The 15,473-nt window shown below is 43.6% G+C and overlaps 1 protein-coding gene across 6 annotated transcripts in view; it reads right to left on the bottom strand.

The window, feature by feature from the left end:
• GPR63 (G protein-coupled receptor 63) overlaps positions 1-14,962 on the bottom strand; it is a 32,624-nt gene extending 17,662 nt beyond the window's left edge. For 2 of the 6 annotated variants that reach the window (XM_054196790.1, XM_054196795.1), the window contains exon 1: positions 14,616-14,962. The gene's annotated coding sequence lies outside the window, so the exon portion shown is untranslated. Of the gene's footprint in view, positions 1-1,008; positions 1,190-2,027; positions 2,269-9,250; positions 9,298-14,615 lie in introns of all 6 variants that reach the window. The other 4 variants (XM_054196791.1, XM_054196792.1, XM_054196794.1 and 1 more) reach the window with 4 other exon arrangements.
• Between the last annotated feature and the right edge of the window lie 511 nt (positions 14,963-15,473).

Below are 15,473 nucleotides of genomic sequence, written 5' to 3'. Positions count from 1 at the left end.
CAAGATTTATAGGAAAACAATTGTAATGACATCTACCATAAGAGATCAGAAAATGAAACCCTTGCCTCTGTGCTCTCTACAAATCTCTTTATAAACCCTAAAATATGGTTAATGTTGAAAATAACATTACTCGGTACAAGACATCAAAAAGAACACATACAAAATCACAAGTGAGCTTCTCCCATATTTCTAAGACAGGAGAAAAAAAAAGGCAAAAAAAATATTTTAAACTACTGGGGAAGGTTTGCAGATCATTTTAAAGGATTCCGTATCAAGATACTACAGAAGGTATCATGACTGTCAATAAAAATATAATTTTTCTGCCTTTCTCTTGGACTGATTTAAAGTTCAGTATTTTTGTCTAATCTACTGATTATTTTATTTCTATCAAAACCACTTTCATATTCCAGAATGAATAGTCAAGCTTCTGGTAGCAGCTCCTTTACATTCACAGAGCTGAGGAAAATAACTTCTATAGAATTTTTTGCCTATCAAATCATTATTGTTTTTTCCATTGAAAATCTTACTGAATTTAACATATTTCTACAAAATTTCTCAAATAAAAGCAAAACCTGTTTGTTTATACATCGTTATAAAAACGATCCACTTTAACAAAACTTATTCCAGCACACCCGGCTACAATATAGTACATTTACTTTAGAGTTCCCTCAAAATATTTCTCATTCAGGTTCAACCAACACTCCAAGAGCCACAATTCATAACATTTTCAGCTGTCTTGCAGTCTTCTTTCTACTATCCCTTTCATATAGGCACTTTGCAGCAACAGTTAACCTGACCCATAGCAAGCTCTTTGTCACCAGCTTTCTCACGGGTCCCACAGCTTCTTCCATCAAACAACAGGCACATAGTTTGTCGGAAGACGAGAAAGAGACTTTCAGGAAAAGTGCAAGGTGTCTTTCAGGGAGCCACCAGGACAATTAAATTGGCTCATTCCTCAAGTCCCTCCGCAAAGGGGCAATTAAAGAGGAAAAGTAATGGTTTACATACTGTGACAGCTGTAGTCTGCTCCTGGCTACTGTTTCCAGTGGTAAGACAGGCAGATCCTGATCCATACGTAGACCAACAGTACTCATATCAATGCAATAAATCCAGGTATATGACAAACATGAAGGGAAAGATTACAGTGCACTTAATGTCATCTCCACAATGACCTCTGTTGCCTACCTGGCTGAAAAGACCAGAAAGAGTTCTTTCCAGTATACTCTAAATAACAGTTTAAATGCTGCAGGTTGAAGAGCTTTAACACTGCTGGAGCACTGATACATTTTCCAGAATGTGTTTTATTGAAAACAGTTTCATTTCAATTCAGAAAACACAGAATGGCAATTCTACCAACCACCTCTATATACTTTAAATCCTTTGTTGGCCTTCCATTTCGTATTTAGCTCACAAACTATCTTTGTTTGGCAAGTTCTTAAAATTTTCAGTCTACAAAGGCCTTTTCAGATCTCCTCTTTTTGGTACAGAAGTAGCTAAGGCAAGTTTCTGAAGCTCTACAGACTCAACCATTGCCTGTTCTCCTCCCGCCTTGCTTTTATTCCTTTTCTTCTTAAGCAAACATAGCCTGTGAAACTCACGCATATTCAGTCCATGATAGTCTCACTTTGAGTAGATATGCCCCATAAATAATATGTCTGAATAAAGTTATAACCACTTGCTCATGTGCTTGAATTTACACCCTCATATGTATGGGATACAACTTCAAAGCAGCAGAGCAGACTCTTGCTTTAGGTTTTTGTGCTGCCCTTCCCTATCCATCTAACTGCTATCACCATTATTTTTTTGGAAGTGTGTACCATTCTAAATATACCTTATCTATATACAGTCTAGTCATTCCTTTTATATTAAACCACAACTCACACAATGCTGAGAACATGGATACCATTACCTTCTCTAGTATTTCAGAGTTTCCAAGCCCATCAAGCTGCAAAGAAGGGACTTTAACTGCAGGAACACAACACACTTAGGAGTAAAGAAAGCAACATGAAATAAGCATATTACTTTACCTCTTACATTGGAGACCTGAGGAAGCGTGAGGGTAAGATCCACATCCTATCTATACCCTTTTAGAAGTCTGAGGTTTGCAGGTATTTCTGGCTGTTCAAAACTCTTCCTGCCTTCTCTTTGTCCAGTCAGTCCACCTTACCAGCAGCAGCAGTTGCTGCCTGTCCTCAGCCTACTTAAGCCAAGTCTTTATCCCTGTAGCCACCTGTTCATCTAGAATGGCTCAGCTATGCTTGCCCTTCTCTGTGGGAAGAAAAAAAAAAATCCTGTTGTAGCAGTCAATAACCCTGGTTTGGAAACATGATACATTTTCAGCAAAAGCATTAGAAAAAAGAGCCAAGCTCTCTTCTTGGGCAGAGCAACTATCAAGAATGTAATTCAATTCACTTGCTCTGAGCAACTTCACGTATGTAAATCAAATAGGTATAATATAGATGTTAAACAGCTTATACATGAAGTTCAAAATCTGTAACTTCACCAAGTCCGTAGAAGCTCTATTCTTTCCCACATACTTTGAATGATCTCATTGTACTTTCTAGTCTCAGTTTTTCAGTAGGGCCATACTGCTGCCAGGTCGTTGTTACACCATTATCTATCCACAGAGCAGTAGTTTTAATGATTATGTTAATGATTATTTTAGGGTCTGTTTTACTGTACAGCTTTTGTCCATCTTCTAATTTTAATAGCAATTTGTCCAGTGACCCACGCATCAGGTGGTCTGAGTGAGAAGTTAAGGTACCTTTTGTAAATACTAACAAAGCAATGAAAGTTAACAAACCATAAAATACGGGAAATTAACTTCTCATTGCATCATCAATTTATCTACCCACCTAAATGACTTTAAAATACCAGCTTTGAGCAGACTGATGTTCTAGGGACACTCAGCTGCCACTTCATTTATAGTCTGTTTCCTTAGCAACACTATAATCCATCTGGCTGCAGAAAGCTAAATTCCCAAACCATATCCTCCTGTACACCGGAAATAGGCTAAAAAACATTTATATTTTAAACAGCATACAGTCATCACGATTAGTGAGTGTATAAATGAATCTGGAAAGGCAATAATGTTCTTAACACACAAACACACATGCGCGCGCACATACACACTCTCCCTGCTCTAGCTTGAATAAGTGATTCACACACTGAGAATAGCAGTATCTTTCAACTTCTAGGTGTTACAATAGCATCTCTTTCCTGACACTGCAGTCCTAAGCAAAGCTGGTGAAGACCTAAGTCCTGGCTCTGAGACGGCGAGATCTTGTATATCATCTTCCACCAAGAGTTTCAGAAATAAGAACATTTCTCTCATTTTTGTTCTACCATGCCTAGCTGAAGGAGCCTTTGGAACTGCACAAGGTCAATCTGTTCTCTTAAGACTTTTCTAAGAGAAGTAATTTGAAAGACCTGGGATGCAATGCTATTAACGGAAGCCAAAAAAACCCATGAAAGTTACTCACAAAGTGGAGCCACTTCTCTTAAAAATACTTGCTCTTCATGTTTTTGCATCTAAAACTATAAATAGCGTCTGTACAATCTAAAATAAAAATCCAGTCCCCCAACATTATCAAGAGCATAAAAGCTGCAAATCCAAATTATTCAGGAAAGGCAACTCAGAGACTGTTGGGTAACTAGTAATTCCCCAATGCCATAGCCAAGCTAAGATGAAACTGGATAACACACAAGCCTGACCTGCTGATAATGACTGAAGAGAGATGTGAGCTTCCATAAATCAGGCATCTCCGCAGGCGAGGAACTGAGCGGTGTTTCTCACTGCTATTCAGTGGCTAGCATCCCTCTAGGAAGTACTTAATACAGCAGCATTTACTCTAGACACCTGATGCTTCCCTCAAGTCCTACCTGACTGTTGACTACAACCAACATTTCTTAGATGGTGGTGACTGGCTCCAATAAAGAAGCAGTCTGACTATATCAGACAGAAGCAATGACAGTTCTTCATGTCCTTTCTCCCAGGTTAGGGAAGAAATGGGGCAAATTCACAAACACTAGTCTAAAATCACTTATATGTTCTATCATAAATACGTTATATGAGTTACCACAGCAAGTTCTCAGGAAACAGGCTGTTAATCAACTGATACATACAGTTGATTACATGTATTTTGGAAAACATTCTCAAAGAATGAGTTTAATCTTTTTCACAACGTACATGACAGCTCTTTGAAATACTTAAAACACAGTGGTGTTGCACTCCCCTGACTGGCTGAGTAGTGAACTGGGTAGACCTTTTGGCAGTGTCTGGCAACTTCAGTAAGTGCTCAGCAATACGAAGCCCCAACTTAAGACCTTAGGGAACTCTGTTTCCTTATTAGCATCTGGTTTTACACACACTTTCTTCCTACTAGGGCTGAGACTGATCTCACCTAATTTCAACAAGCTTTGAGGTAGTAACACAAGCTTAGTCAGCAGTCAGACAGAACACGCATTTCTGGAAAGCAAATTCATCTAAATGATTTCAGGTATCTATTTTAATTACCTTGTTTCTTAACAGTACTGTGTATGAACACTACACCTCTATGTATTTACATCGGTCTACATACATCTGTACTGCCTGAACAACTGATTCAAATGTATGCTTCGATGTAAGGGTTGCATAATGCATTCTATGATTCTGTAGTTTCAGAAAACTACAAAAATTGCCCTGTTGACAATTGATACCAGCCTATCCCAAGAGTGATTCACCAGGTCCCCTCCTTCCTGAGAGGCAAGGGGGAAGGTCTGGAGAGAGGAAGATTTTCCTTCAGTTGAGGAGGACCGGGTCAGAGACCACTTGGCCAATCTGGACATTCGTAAGTCCATGGGCCCTGATGGGACACACCCGTGAGTGCTGAGAGAGCTGGCAGATGTTATCGCTAGACCACTCTCCATCGTCTTTGAAAGGTCATGGGGAACAGGAGAGGTGCCTGAGGACCGGAGGAAGGCTGACATCACTCCAATCTTTAAAAAAGGCAAGAAGGAGAAGCCAGGGAACTACAGACCGGTTAGTCTCACCTCTGTCCCTGGGAAGGTAATGGAGCAACTCATTCTGGATGTCATCTCCAAACACGTTGAGGAACAGGAAGTCATTGGAAGTGGTCAACATGGATTTACCAAGGGCAAATGACCAATCTGACAGCTTTCTATGATGTTATAACTGGTTGGCTGGATGAGGGGAGAGCCGTAGATGTCATCTACCTTGACTTTAGCAAGGCTTTTGACACTGTCTCCCATAACATCCTCATTAGGAAGCTGAAGAAGTATGGGCTAGATGAGGCGACGGTGAGGTGGATCGAGAGCTGTCTGTGTGACAGAACTCAGAGGGTTGTGATCAGCGGCATAGAGTCTAGTTGGAGGCCTGTAACCAGCGGTGTCCCCCAGGGGTCAATACTCGGTCCAATTTTGTTCAGTATATTCATTAATGACCTGGATGATGGAACAGAGTGTATCCTCAGCAAGTTCGCTGATGATACCAAACTGGGAGGGGTGGCTGACACCCCAGAGGGCCGTGCTGCCATCCAGCTTGACCTGGACAGGCTGGAGAGCTGGGCAGAGAAGAACCTAATGAGGTTCAACAAAAGCAAGTGCAAGGTCCTCCACCTGGGGAGGAAGAATGCTAAGCACCAGTATAGGTTAGGGGTGGACCTGCTGGGAAGTAGCTCTGAGGAGAAGGACCTGGGGGTCCTGGTAGACAGCAAATTATCCATGAGCCAACAATGTGCCCTTGTTGCCAAAAAGGCCAATGGAATCCTGGGCTGTATAGGGAAGAGTGTGGCCAGTAGGTCGAAGGAGGTCATTCTCCCCCTCTACTCTGCACTGGTGAGGCCACAACTGGAGTACTGTGTCCAGTTTTGGGCTCCCCAGTTCAAGAGGGACAGGGAACTGCTGGAGCGAGTCCAGCATAGGACAACTAAGATGACTGAGGGACTGGAGCATCTCCCTTATGAGGAAAGGCTGAAAGAGCTGGGACTCTTTAGCCTGGAGAAGAGAAGGTTGAGGGGGGACCTGATTAATGTTTACAAGTACCTAAAGGGTGGGTTTAAGGAGGACGGAGCCAGGCTCTTTTCAATGGTTCCCAGTGACAGGACGAGGGGCAACGGGCACAAGTTAGAACATAGGAAGTTCCGTTCAAATACATGGAAAAACTTCTTTACGGTGAGGGTGACAGAGCACTGGAACAGGCTGCCCAGGGAGGTTGTGGAGTCCCCTTCTCTGGAGATTTTCAAGACTCACCTGGATGCAGTCCTGAGTAATGTGCTCTAGGCAATCCTGCTCTAGCAGGGGAGTTGGACTAGATGATCTCTAGAGGTCCCTTCCAACACTTAAGTTTCTGTGATTCCTGCAGTTAGGATGCTGGGATCCTCTGTGCTCTGGAGCTTGCCTGGAGCCCATGAAACACTATAATGGAATCAAGATCATCCATCTTCCTCGTTGTTTTAGAAGTGCAAAATCTTGGAAGACCACCGAAGTGACTGGTCAGTCCCTGAGCCAATGCCTAATTTGTATTCATTTATATTGGCATCAAGAAATGAAGAATCCGATTAATTATTCAAATAGCCGCATACCCAGGAACAGAGATTGACTGTGAAAACAGTAGGGAAACAAGAGCAAATATACAGGGGCTATTACATTTTCAGCCTTGCTGATAATAGCTCAAAGTGTATCACCATATTACCGCTGTACCGTGGAGACACTTTTTGAAGTCTATCATTTGTGGTGGCCTTGAAAACACACATTTAATCCAGTTCATTTGGACACAGCAGATTAACAGCAGAAGTGCTATTACCTGAGATTTCATGCTTTGAGTTGGTATTTCCGAAAAAAATGAATGCAGTCAAAACTTGCCTTATCTTATCAAGATGAAGGGAATGGGGAGGGAAAAGGCACTTAAAAGTTATCAAATGCACTCAGCCCCTTCCCTATCCTCATAATAAATGCGATGAAAACTTCTTATGGCAGATGCAGATGTCCCGATACCAGTGAGGCACAGTATAACCTCTCCCTGTTATAAATACTCTGAACATGCCTTTGTGAGTCAGTATTAAGTATTGCCATATTTCTTTCAAATGTTACCTCCTTATCATAAATGACACACTTGGAGCCTGAGCAGACATGCCAAAAGAATTCAGTAGCGTGAAGAATGGAATTAACTTCTCAGCTCTACCAACTCACGAACAGAAATAAGGCAAGAGTTGGGAGACCCCTCCGCTACCCAGTTGATTTTGCTCCAAAAATAAACAGGTAGTTCCTCTCCAGCCACACAGAAATTTTTCCGGCGTACTCAATACAAGCATACAAAGGTCTGGCGTACCAGCGTGCATTTTTGAGAGAACAGAAGTGCAAACATAACACATATATATTCCTTCAATGTTTCATGGCACGTCTGTGGCTAGATGTGGGAAGTTTGGAATTTGGTTTGGAGATTTTTTACTTTATTTCTTAAAATCATTTTGGTAGTAAGACAAAGCACAGGAACGCTGGATACAAATACAATTTGAATATCTGCACTTTGGAGTATATATGTGCAAAAGCATATACACATACAGTTAGTGATACAGGAATCAAAATATCACAAATACATTATGTGCACGTATTTCTAAACACATCCACAAATATTGTGTAAGACTCCAAAAAATGTCTCGAGAAAATTCAGTGACAACTGACAGAAGAGTTTAAATCAAAATGATCAAGTAATAAAAGGCTTGTTGGAGTATTATCTACTGAAGAATTTAATCAACATAAAATATCATGTGTGTTTTCAAATTACTTTTTAAGTCTTTGACAAAAAAGTTGTCTCTATTTTTCATAAGATATCATACTCTCTTTTCTATCATTATACACAATGAACCTTGTACAATCCTTTGAAAGGGATAATTTTGTGAATTACACTACTGATGCAGAAAACTTCTAGCAATAACCACTTTAAGTAGAATCAGGTTTTGAAGTTCTGAGACAGTTTTAGAAAGACAGGATTATTATTTCGTAATTTGCATTAAAAATACGCTTTTTCTCCTGCTTTGATGCAAGGCTTTCCCCTTGTGCTCAAAGCAAACCAAACTGAACACCTCTTGTTTATAAACTTTTTTCTATCACTTTTTTCCCTTTTCCTGTTTTTAAAATGAGGAGATCGCTTGCACAGGATAGTGAGGTAATGAAGATAATTTAATGTTCCTGAAGAACAGAGATATTACAGGGATGAACAGCACGACGGAAGAAACACACATTAAAGTTAATTATTAAGCATTCAGAATGGGTTGTAAATAAGGCATGTGGCCATATATTAAATAATGACAAGAAAATAAAGGACTGCAAAGGTGCTCACTAAGGATTAACCTTACCTAAATGTAGCTGTCCTAAAAGCTGTATAGCAAAAACACATGGGATCAACAGTGGGATCGAGTGCACGCTCAGCAACTTTGTGGACAACACCAAGCTGAGTGGTGCAGTTGATCAGGCCTGAGAGACAGGATGTCATCCAGAGGGACCTGGACAAACTCAAGAAGTGAGCCCATGTAAACCTCGAGGTTCAACAAGGCCAAGTGCAGGGTCCCACACCTGGGTCAGGGCAACCCTTCAGTACTTAAAGGGCACTTATAAGGAAGATGGAGACAAACTTTTTAGCCAGGCCTGTTGCGACAGAATAAGGGGTAATGGTTTTAAACTAAAAGAGGGAAGATTTAGACTAGATAGAAGGAAGACATTTTTTACAATAAAGATGGTGAAACACTGGAACAGGTTGACCAGAGAGGTGGCAGATGCCCCATCCCTGGAAACATTCATGGTCAGGTTGGACGGGGCTCTGTGCAACCTGATCTAGTTGAAGATGTCCCTGCTCATTGCAGGGGGGCTGGACTTTCAAGGTCCCTTCCAACCCAAGCTATTCTACGATTCTATAAAAGAGCCATTGAGACTCTCATGATACAAAGCAGAAAGACACTGAGCAAGTAATTCAGCCACAGGTGGCATAAAACTCTTTCTGGACAAGCTTATTTTCCCCATTGACTGTACCAGTGCCTGGAAGGATAGCTGAGACTACCTCAATGTCCTCTTGTCCCACCTCATAGTCCTCTGCAGATTATTTCTAACAGATCCCCAAAAGGTTGCCTATGGTCAGTGGGGTTTACGTTTGCTATGCAGGATTCCATGCACTTAATGAGGTTGAAAAAAAAAAATAAATAAATCACAGGACAATATAGCTAGCTTTCAGGAGCTCAGACTGAAGACTTCGATTTACCTCCTAAACCACCAGCATCTATTTGTTGCAGACAATGAGGCAGGAACCTGCTGGAAAATGCAATGCATGATCACGTGGGAGAAAGAAAGGAGAGATTTCAAACATCTCATCTGTTTCAAAAAGTAAGGCTAGCAAAAGATTTTTACTATCAAATCAGTAATTCAACTGATTTGATCAGCATGCTATTGAATAAGGTCTGCAAGACTGGCTGGAAGAGGATTATTTTTCAAGTGTTTGGCAAGAGTTTTATATATATTCCTGACAGAAAGTGTGTTATTAAGCATCTGAAAAAAACTGTCATTTTTAATAAGCACGAGAAATAGATTCTTCTTGGAGGTTCACAGCAAAGGACGATGGACAATGCACACAAGCTACAGTAGGAGTAACTTCAATTATGCCTTAGGGAAAAAAAAATCATGGTGAAAATGGTCAAACACTGGAACAGGTTACTCACAGAGGCGGTAGAACCGCCATCCTTGGGGATATTCAAAACTGGCCATGATCCTGAGCAACCTCATCTAACTTTCAAACTGGCTCAGTGCTGAGCAGGGGATTGGCCCGCACGACCTCCTGAGGTCTCTTCCAAAATCAATTACTCTGTACTTCTATGCTCCAGCTTGAGCCCACTTAGGCTATAACAGCAATTACTCCTTCACCACAGCCTGTTAAATCTGAGCACCGGATCTGAAAGCCTGTTTTGTCCTTGCTTTCTTGACCTGATCTGCTTGGCCAGCTGACCTGACCCATGCGACCAGAGGGCTGCAAACTAGATTAGGATAAAATATTCTATCTGGCCAACTAAAGTAACTAGCAACTAGAAATTATATATGAAATCAACCAAGAGAAGTATCTGGCAGAAAAATGCAGGAAGCTGCTGGGCAACAAGATGGGCCAAAAGAAACAGGTCAGAGTAAAATATTGCAGAGAAAACAACAGTAAAGTCACCAGACAGCACTACCCTGTGGACAACCCAATGGAAGCTAAGCCCCAAAGTTTCACCATCCTTCCTAAGTCAGTTGTATTATGCTACATAAAAATTGTGAGATAACATGGGACATTTCATAATCCACGTATAAAGCATGCTATTTCCCTTCATTGTGAATCCACATACGGATCACAACCTACTGCTGCAGCTCAGACAGTTACAACCTGAGCTGACATTTAAAGGTTCTAACTCTGCTAAGGACATAGGAAGTGATCAAAGATACCCTGGAAAAAAAGTACTCCCTTTTGCTTCAGGGATAATAAAAGAAAAAACCCATGGGGAAAACTACACATCCAAAAACAATGCTAAAAAATAAATGCTATTAAGGTTTCAAAGTCAAGCTCTGAAGATTTGAGAAGTAACAGTTATGGAACTCCAATTAAACACTACTTCAGGCTTTAACTACGTGACTAAATACTACTTATCCACACAGAATTCAGCTTTCTTTAGAAGGCTCACTAAAACAAACAACTGTTCAAAATCTTGCTTCTTCCACAATTACTGTGTGTCACCATGTCATATTTAATCAACAATTCAAACCTTGCTTTAGTAACTCCAAGGAGGAGAAAATCAGGGAAGAGATGCAAAAATCATAACCATACACTAATTTTCGTTGCCCAATTTGAGATCCTAAGTGCTCTGAGAAAAATCAGATCCTAGATAGTATAAAGCAGAGCTCCCAAAGGCTGTATCATTACCACTTCAAAGCTTTAAATTTCCAAACACTTCTGCGCTTATGTTGTCTTAACAATATTCTTTTAAACACAGCTTGTGTATAATATACATCTAGATTGAGGTAAATTAGGTTACAGTTATGCAAGAGATTTCTCTAAGTACCATTCAAACCAGTGGGACTCCTCAGACACTTCAACATGTGCCTAAGTGTAAATACCTTACTGAATTGGTGTTTTCACATAGAGGCAGAAGATAAAGGATAGCTCAACCTTTCTCCTAAAGTATACATTGAAATGCCTCAACATTAAGATTTGTATTTTATGAGGTTTCATTCAAATGAAATCAACTGGAATTTCACTGAGACAAGCTGTCTGTTCAGGAAAGTACTTTAAAGCACTTACCAAGTCCCATCACATATGTAAGGTTTAGGTTAACATTATCCTCAACTAGAAATGAGGCAACTAAACAATTTTCCTTCTTAAGTTCAAACTGTACTACTAGCTAGTTTAGCAAACTAATGGCTGCCAGCATATATAGAGAGAAAAATACACTGTTCTATTGAAGTATTTTTATATGTCTATGAGAGGCAGTGCGACCTGGCAGATCAGTTTTCAATCTGAGATTCTACTTCTGGTTTCTATGACTAGGGTTCCTTAGACAGTTAAACTTCCCCTTGCCTCACTTTCCTCATTTACAACAATTAAGTCTGACATCCTTTAGAGTTACTTTGAAAGTTATTTACGAGACTATTATATGAGATGAACTACACATATCAACACTCAGAAAGCAAGCACAGGGTAAAATTCAGTGCACAAGCACCATTTCGTTATTGAACCAAACCGTGAAATACTGCAAAAATGTGAACAAAAACACATGCTTGCAGAAATGTATGAACAAAGCCGGTTACTTCATAAATTTCAGTGACAAAAAAGACAGCAAGCATGGCGAGAGTCCACAATGATTGATTTTAAATATCTAGTCTAATGATTTTAATAAACTAGTAATCTCTCCAGACATCTAGAAGTAAATATTCTTCAGAGCATTTGAAAAAAAAATACTTCCTCTGCCCAACTTGCTACTCATAGACAAATAATCAGGAAAGTAGCAAAATAGCATGAGAATGCAGGCCATGGACCTGTTCACATCTAAGCCATCAGGATTGCTTATGGATACACACTGCTCCGTGACTACATTCCCAAACAATCAGAACAACTCATGTAAGCCTTTCCCTGATCCTGTTCACCTCTCCCTTACGAGCAAGTGGGAAAGCCACCAAGCCTTCACCTACTCGCTCTTCTCCACCTGCACAAGTGGAGAAGAAAGCAGCCCTGACAGTTCTAAGCAGCTGACTATGAAAAGCAGGATTTTACATTGCCAGATATCCTCAATGCAGGGAAATTAGATCACTATGACTGAGTAGAGTTAAGAGAGGCTACTTACAGTGTTACTGATAGACTACGTCCACACTAGTAAATCAAGCAATGCTAGGGACCATTCCCAGGAAATGGAACTCGCTCAGTCACGCAGAACGCCGAACTGCTACAGACCGCAGCATCCTTCTAACTCAGGCTACTTACAGCTCCCCCACGCAACCCTTGGGCATGATTTCAGATTTAACATAGGCCAGGAGCCAGTTCCAACCAGTAGCTTATATTCAGCTAACCCATTCTGAAAAGCAGGAGAGTTTACCAGCATTGTTAAGGGCTAATCCATGCCAGTTGGCTTCAGGACCAGAGAACACTCTTGGGTACGTTTAATTACCTGGTAGAGAAGTGGTCATAGCCTCTCCAGGCTTTGTCCACTATTATTCTTAGAGGAAGACTTTAAAAGTGGCACATGCAACGAAGTATACGAGCACAGCCTGATCAGCACCACCTGACAAAAGTCATCTACACATTGTAGTACACATGAAGAAAATCAGAAATCAGCAGAGCTCATCTTGGCCTCTGCCTGTTTCCTCTGAGCAGACAGACCTTGCATATAATCTACTAATATCCAGAGTCTCTTTTGTTTTCCCATTTAAAAAAAAAAAAAGGTCTATACATTTAACACGCACTCTTACAGTAAGGCCACTCTCTAATGAGTCATGCAAAATAGCGTAAGAAGCTGGGTTTCTGAGGGCTGATCATTTGGCAGCAAATATTTCAAATGAAAGTTATTTAGAAATTATTCTTCTAATTACTAGTCATTACCAAATCTGCTTCTGTAAGACTAAAAATATAATTACTAGTGAATCTATTGTGTATCCTGGAAACATAGCTACAGCGACGTTGTCAAATACATTTTCGCAATAGATAACTGCCCAAATCAACAGTAAAAATATATTTGAGAACCAACAAGACACAGCTATTCTGTGTTGTCAATACTCTTTGAAATCTCTTTACAGTTTCAGATATCTAGAAACGGTCTATTTAAAACTCTCCCTTTCATAATCTGATGTCTGTGCTGCCTTTGCTTCAATGTCACAATGTATAAGATGTCCCAAAGAAAATGCGTTGTGCAAAGCCCATTTGCCACTGTTCAAGCATTTATGTTTTCAGTAAGGACATACAATTTTAACAACCCTCTTGGGCACAGATCTAACTTACCAGCTGTACCTAGCTCTGACCATTTAAAATGTCATCAGAAAACAGCCTTCTGGCTGTTACCTGTATCTTACGTGTATGCTACCTGGATCTTTATGCAAATCCACCGTTTTCTTGCAAAAGTGTTTTTATTGATTTACAAGGAAAACTTTGTAACATGGGTTATTTTTTTATATATTTTATATATATATATTAGCCTGCACTGTATCATCTGACTTTTAAAAATCAAGTATGAAGAAAACCCTGTGGAACACTCAAATAAAAATTACATACCCGTTTAGGCAGACGAAAAACAATTGGTTTGTTTTTTTTTTTTCCAAGTGAACCACCACTTTTTTTTTTTCCAGGAGTGACTCCCCACACCGTGAGCAACACGTACACCGCAACGGACACCGGCAGGTCCCCCCCGACCACGAGTTTTGCACAGCCAAGAGTCTGAAGAGCAGGTGACAGAAAGCGGCCAGCCGCCCCCCTGTACCCCCCCCCCCCTTAACGAAGTGTCCCGCCTGAGGGAGGAAGGGGCGCCTCGGCCCCTCCGTGTCCTGCGAGGCGGCATTCGGCTGGAAGCCTTAGAGAAGCGGGGGACAACTCACCGGCATGAAACCCAAGCCGGAAGCGCGGCCCCCACACGCCGCCTCCGCACCCGGCCCCCGCCGCCGGAGGAACCCACCACCCCCACACACACTCCGCGGCCCGAGGGGCGGCCGTGCCTGCCCGGCAGCGCCCACTCGGGGCTGGCAGCACTCCGCCCTCCCGTCCCGCTCTGCCCCCCGGCCAGCGCCCGCCCGCCCGCCGCCTCCCCTCAGCCGCCGGCGACCGTTGCCCGCCAACGGCTCCGGCGGCAGCGCCGGGAGAGGGGGCGCCCGGCCGCCCTGGGCCGCGCAGCCTCCCCCCGAACCGGCCTAGCCCACGGACACGGACCTGCGGGGTCGGAGCGCGGCACCCCGGCTGAGGGAACCGGCACAACCGGTGCGGGGGGCTCTCGGCGGTCGCCGCCGCAACTCTACCCCCTCCTCCGCCGCCCAGCCCACCGCTCCCCTCGGACCGACAGCCATTCCAGCCCCGCGGAACCGCCGCCGGCGGACACAGCGCCGGCCGCGGCGTTAACGCCTCGCCTCACCTCACGGCGTGGCCGGTGCCCTGCGGAGCCCAGCGCAGCACAAGCCCGGCCTGAGCCCATCCCTCCGGGAAGTTTCCTGCCATCGCAGCGGCCGGGAAAAACAAAAGCTTCAAAGCCGGGAGCGGGAGGAGGAGGAAGGGCAGCGCAAGCAGAGAAGTGAGGGGCATCGCTCGCCCGCCGCGCCGCTGCCCTCGGCTGCCGATCCCCCGGCGGGCAGCCCGCTCAGCGCCGCCTCCCCATTTGCTTCGGCGGCGGCTCTGCCGCGGAACCTCCGGACCGAGGAGCCGGCAGGCAGGCGAGCCAGCGCCTCCTTCCTTCTTTCCCTCCCTCCCCGCCGACAGCCGCTCCCCGCGGCCGCCCGTCCCGCTCGCCGCAGCGCCGAGCCCAGCCCCGCCCACGCTCCCGCTCCCGCCCCCGCCGCGGCTCCGCCTCCCGGGGGCGCGCGCAGGCTCCGGCCCAGCGGCTCCCCCCGGCCCCCCGAGGGGGCTCCGCGGCGGGGCGGACCCCGCGGCCCCGGCCGGCCGGGCACCGAGGCACCCTGCGCCGCACCTGCGGGCCGAGGGGCGGTGGCGTGGGCTGGGCTTCGCCGCTCTGTAAGGCCTTCCCCCCCATCCCCCTCTTCGTTTCTCACCGTCGAGGAGGCTGTTCCGGTAAAGTTGGAGACGCCTCTTTTAAAAAATGCAGGTAAAAAGAGATGCTGAAAGCGGGATTAGCAAATTCAGGGGAGCTCCAAGCCTCCTGCCAGGCAGGGACGCAAATACGATAGGCGCTCAGTGGTATTGCAGTGTGTGCGTACATAAAGGAAAAATTAACGTAAAATATCTCTTAAGAGTCGCCATCTCGATTCTATAAAGGTGT

Source organism: Rissa tridactyla, chromosome 3 (genome assembly GCF_028500815.1).
Source record: "Rissa tridactyla isolate bRisTri1 chromosome 3, bRisTri1.patW.cur.20221130, whole genome shotgun sequence".
In the NCBI taxonomy this organism is placed as follows: Eukaryota; Metazoa; Chordata; class Aves; order Charadriiformes; family Laridae; genus Rissa; species Rissa tridactyla.
Note: the sequence above shows the minus strand (reverse complement) of the source record. Positions and strands in the feature narration are given on the sequence as shown.